The 5,470-nt window shown below is 45.3% G+C and overlaps 1 non-coding gene across 1 annotated transcript; it reads left to right on the top strand.

Moving 5' to 3' along the window:
- Positions 1-4,990: 4,990 nt before the first annotated feature.
- Positions 4,991-5,097, top strand: LOC120360421 (U6 spliceosomal RNA). The gene has a single exon (XR_005576920.1). It is a non-coding gene; the product is annotated as a U6 spliceosomal RNA (small nuclear RNA).
- The last annotated feature ends 373 nt before the right edge of the window (positions 5,098-5,470 follow it).

Genomic DNA, 5,470 nt, shown 5'->3' with positions numbered 1-5,470 from the left:
GGTTTTTACCGTCTTGGCCCAGCTGGTCTTGAACTTCTGACTTCTGGTGATCCACCTGCCTCAGCCTCCCAAACTGCCAGGATTACAGGCATGAGCCACTGTGCTCGGCCAGATCATTCTTCTATTTCTTCTTCCTCCTTCTCTTCCCTCTTCTTCTATTTCTTCTTCCTCCTTCTCTTCCCTCTTCTTCTATTTCTTCTTCCTTCTCTTCTTCTTCCTCTTCTTCCTCCTCCTCCTCCTTCTGCTTCTTTTTCTTTTTCTTTTCTTTTTTTTTTTTTTTTTTGAGACGGAGTTTCGCTCTTGTTACCCAGGCTGGAGTGCAATGGCGCGATCTCGGCTCACCACAACCTCCGCCTCCTGGGTTCAGGCAATTCTCCTGCCTCAGCCTCCTGAGTAGCTGGGATTACAGGCACGCACCACCATGCCCAGCTAACTTTTTGTATTTTTAGTAGAGACAGGGTTTCACCATGTTGACCAGGATGGTCTCGATCTCTCGACCTCGTGATCCACCCGCCTCGGCCTCCCAAAGTGCTGGGATTACAGGCTTGAGCCACCGCGCCCAGCCCTCTTTTTCTTTTTCTTCCTCTTCCTCCTCCTCTTTCTCTTTGTCAGGGTCTCACCTCCCCAGGTTCATGGGATTCTCCCACCTCAGCCTCCTGAGTAGCTGAGACCACAGGCACATGCCACCATACCTGATTGGTTTCTTTTTTTATTTTTTGAGATGGAGTCTTATCCTATCACCCAAGCTGGAGTGCAATGGCACGATCTTGGTTCACCGCAACCTCCGCCTCCTGGGTTCAAGTGATTCTCCTGCCTCAGCCTCCCCAGTAGCTGGGATTACAGGTGCATACCACAACGCCTGGCTAATTTTTTGTATTTTTAGTAGAGACGGGGTTTCACCATGTTGGTCAGGGTGATCTCAAACTCTGACCTCGTGATCTGCCTGCCTCGGGCTCCCAAAGTGATGGGATTGCAGGCATAAGCCACCGCGCCCGGCCCGATTGGTTTATTTTTGTTTTTTGTAGAGATGGGGGTATCACTGTGTCACTCAGGCCAGCCTCAGCCTCCTGGGCTCAAGTGATCCTCCTGCCAAAGTGTTGAAATGACAGGTATGCAGCACTGAGCCCAGCCTCATGTTTCCTTTTCTTTAGCTAAACTAAGTGTCTCTGTGTTCTCCAGCACTCTGCTCCTTTGAGGACTCAATCTCCTGTGTGACTGCTGAAAGTCGGGATCTTTTTAGGATTTCCTCTCTAAGGGCCATTCACAGAGTGGTGAGTTCATTTGCCCACAGTCCACACGGCAGCCAATAGCGAAGCGAAACACCAGCTCTGCCTGGATCTCCCTGCATACCACATTCACCTTGCCTTGACGTTTCCTTCACTATACGAGGATAAGAACACTTTTGAGATCATCAGTGTGCATATTCTCTGTTCAAACTAAAACACATAATAAGTAACTCCCACCAAGATGCTAACTTCCTGGTGGGTCTGTATGTTAAAAGCAGTTGTCTTCTAAAACTCCCTAATTAGAGACTTCCCAGTATCTTGCAATTCCTCAATGAGTCATAGGAAGCCCAAGAATAAATTACTCAAGAATAATTAGCAAAAGGCTTTCCCTTGTTTTATTATTTAGTTGGTGATCTTTTTTATTTTTTATTTTTTTTGCCCCCCAAATACCCCTTAGTTGGTGATTTAATTAGTCCTGCTGATATAGAAATTTTTAGAAGAGGCCTCTTTGGGTTAAGAACAATGCTCTTTCTTTCTAGTTGCTCTAGAGAAGAGGAAGAAGACAAAAGAACAAAGCTCATTTTAGGAAACTTTTAGCCATGAGTAGAACACAGCACAATGAAAACTTTCTCTTTTATATAAGAAATATATTTTGGCCTGTGCGGTGGCTCATGCCTATAATCCAAGCATTTTGGGAGGCCAAGGCAGGCAGATCACCTGAGGTCAGGAGTTTGAGACCAGCTTGGCCAACATGATGAAACCCTGCCTCTACTAAAAATACAAAAATTAGCCAGGCATCGTGATGGCTGCCTAAAATCACAGCTATTCTGGAGGCTGAGGCAGGAGAATTGCTTGAACCTAGGAGGCAGAGGTTGCAGTGAGCTGAGATTGCGCCACTGCACTCCAGCCTGGGCGACAGAGCAAGACTCCATCTCAAAAAATAAATAAAATAAATATATTTCGCAAAAGCACATTTAACGCAGGCCAACTTTGAGCATGAGAGAAACTGGTCTGGAGTCCAGAGACTGCGTTGGTTGCAAGAGTGGTTCAGGATGCCAGCTTTACTGCCTTAATAGCTGCCTGTGCCTAGCAAGGTACTTAACCCTCCTTTGCCTCAGTATCTTCTACATAAAATGGGGATGGCAGTAATACAGTAGTCCATGCCTCAGAGGGTTTGACAAGGATCAAGTTGTGGGCACATAGTTAGTGCTCAATAAATGCTATAGCTGTTATCTTTATTCTTGTCTCTATGAGTGAAAGAAAAAAGTCCAACATTGGATCAGATTAAATTCTTCCAGAAGCAATGGCTTAAAATAAACTGCTATTCAAAACCTAAAATTATCATGTTGGGTTAAAGCTATCCAAAATTTAACTGATCTATATTCCAGTAATTCCACAAAATAGATAAATATGTGAAATTACTTAGAAGAACATTTAACAACTGCATTTAAATGTAGATTCTTGGCCAGGTGCGATAGCTTACACTTCTAATACCAGAACTTTGGGAGGATGAGGCAGGTGAATCACCTGAGCAGGCGTTTGAGACCAGTCTGGCCAACATGGTGAAACCCGTTTCTACTAAAAATAAAAAAATTAGCTGGGCATGATGACAGGCACCCTGCAATCCCAGCTACTAAAGAGGCTGAGGCCAGAGAATTGCTTGAACCCAAGAAGTGGAGGGTGCAGTGAGCTGAGATCATACCACTACACTCCAGCCTGGGCAACAAAGTGAGACTCCATCTCAAAAAAAAAGCAGAAAAAAGATGAAAAATCAACAGAAAAATAAATGTAGATTTTTGGGCGTTGTTTCATATATGATTCCCACCAGCAGAGAGACCTAAGAATTTTTTTTTTTTTTCTTTTTGAGACAGAGTCTTGCTCTGCCACCAGGCTGTAGTGCAGTGGCAATATCTCAGCTTACTGCAATCTCTGCCACCTGAGTTCAAGCAATTCCCCTACCTCAAAGCCTCCTGAGTAGCTGTGACTACAAGCATGCGACACCAAACCCAACTAATTTTTTTTTTTTTTTTTTTTTTTAAAGATGGGATTTAACCATGTTGGCCAGGATGGTCTTGAACTTCTGACCTCGTGATCCACCTGCCTTGGCCTTCCAAAGTGCTGTGATTACAGGTGTGAGCCACCACGCCTGGCAAGAATGTGTATTTTTATCAAGCCCTGGAGTGACCTTTATGATAAGGTAAACTCAAGTAATAACATTGATTGAAGGGTTGCTGAGTGCATATGTTCCAGGTTAAAATGACATTGGACATAGAACAGCTGTTCTCAATTTTTTTCTTTTTTCTTTTTTTGTTTTTTGAGATGGAGTCTTGCTCTGTAGCCCAGGCTGGAGTGCAGGCAGTGGTGTGATCTCAGCTCACTGCAACCTCTCCCTCCCGGGTCCCGATTGAAGCAATTCTCCTACCTCAGTCCCTCAAGTAGCTGGGATTATAGGCACAAGCCACCATGCCCAGATAATTTTTGTATTTTATTTATTTATTTATTTTGAGACGGAGTTTCGCTCTTTTTACCCAGGCTGGAGTGCAATGGTGCGATCTCGGCTCACCACAACCTCTGCCTCCTGGGTTCAGGCAATTCTCCTGCCTCAGCCTCCTGAGTAGCTGAGATTACAGGCATGCGCCACCATGCCCAGATAATTTTTTTTGTATTTTTAGTAGAGACGGGGTTTCACCATGTTGACCAGGATGGTCTCGATCTGTTGACCTCGTGATCCACCCGCCTTGGCCTCCCAAAGTGCTGGGATTACAGGCTTGAGCCACTGCGCCCGGCCTAATTTTTTTTTTTTTTTTTTTTTTTGAGACAGTCTTGCTCTGTTACCCAGGCTAGAGTGCAGTGGCATGATCTCGGCTCACTGCAACCTCCACCAACCAGGTTCACCTAATTCTCATGCCTCAGCCTCCTGAGTAGCTGGGATTATAGGTGCCTGCCACCATGCCTGGCTAATTTTTTGTATTTTGAGGCAGGACTTTTTGCCATGTTGGCCAGGCTGATCTCAAACTCCCAACCTCAAATGATCCACACGCCTCGGTCTCCTAAAGTGCTGGGATTACAGTTGTGAGATACCATGCCTGGCCAACAGTAGGCGTAATTTTTAAAGTAACCAGGAGCATAGAATATGTTTCTGCAATTATTAATCTTTTTTTTTTTTTTTGAGACAGGGTCTCACTCTGTCACCCAAGCTGGAGTGCCCTGGCATGGTCATGGCTCACTAAAGCCTCAACCTCTTGAGCTCAAGTGGTCTTCCTGCCTCAGCCTTCTAAGAGCTGGGACTACATGCATGCACCACCATGCCCCGCCAATTTTTTAGTTCTTGTGGAAACAGGGGTCTCACTCTGTTTCCCAGACTGGTTTTGAACTCTTGGTCTCGAAGAGATCCTCCGACTTTGGCTTCCCCAAATGCTAAGGTTACAGGCATGAGTCACCACACCTGGCCTCACATGTTAGGATGTGTAAAACACCAAAGATCTTTTGAAGGAGCTGAACAAACCAGTAATTTTTACAGAAAAAAAGTAGTAGGAGTGTCTACTACAACCAAAACAAGGCATCAAAGTCAGCAGTTAAACATTGCAGGCTGGGCACAGTGGCTCACACTTGTAACCTCCACACTTTAAAGGCCCAGGCAGGAGGAATGTTTGAGCCCTGGGAAACAGAGGTTGCAGTGAGCCATGATCATGCCACTGTATTCCAGCTGGAAGACACAGTGAAACCCTGTCTCAGAAACAAATAAATAAACAGACACAGAACCAGTGCTCACTTCGGCAGCACATGTACTAAAATTGGCATGACGTGGAGAAGATGAGCGTGGTCCCTGTGAAAGGATGACACATAAATTCATGAAGCATTCCATATTTAAAAAAAATTTTTCAGAACCAAGAAAATAAATGAATTGAAAGAAAGGGAAGACCCTGGTGATTCCTTTGATATTAGAAAATATTGGCCAGGCACAGTGGCTCATGCCTGTAATCCCAGCACTGTGGGAGGCCGAGGTGGATGGATCACTTGAGGTCAGGATGCTCGAGACCAGCCTGACTAACATGGTGAAACCCCGTATCTACTAAAAGTAGAAGACTTAGGCCGGGCGCAGTGGCTCAAGCCTGTAATCCCAGCACTTTGGGAGGCCGAGGCGGGTGGATCACGAGGTCGAGAGTTCGAGACCATCCTGGTCGACATGGTGAAACCCCGTTTCTACTAAAAATACAAAAAATTAGCTGGGCATGGTGGCTCGT

The sequence above is a fragment of the Saimiri boliviensis genome, chromosome 20, assembly GCF_048565385.1.
Source record: "Saimiri boliviensis isolate mSaiBol1 chromosome 20, mSaiBol1.pri, whole genome shotgun sequence".
In the NCBI taxonomy this organism is placed as follows: Eukaryota; Metazoa; Chordata; class Mammalia; order Primates; family Cebidae; genus Saimiri; species Saimiri boliviensis.
Note: the sequence above shows the minus strand (reverse complement) of the source record. Positions and strands in the feature narration are given on the sequence as shown.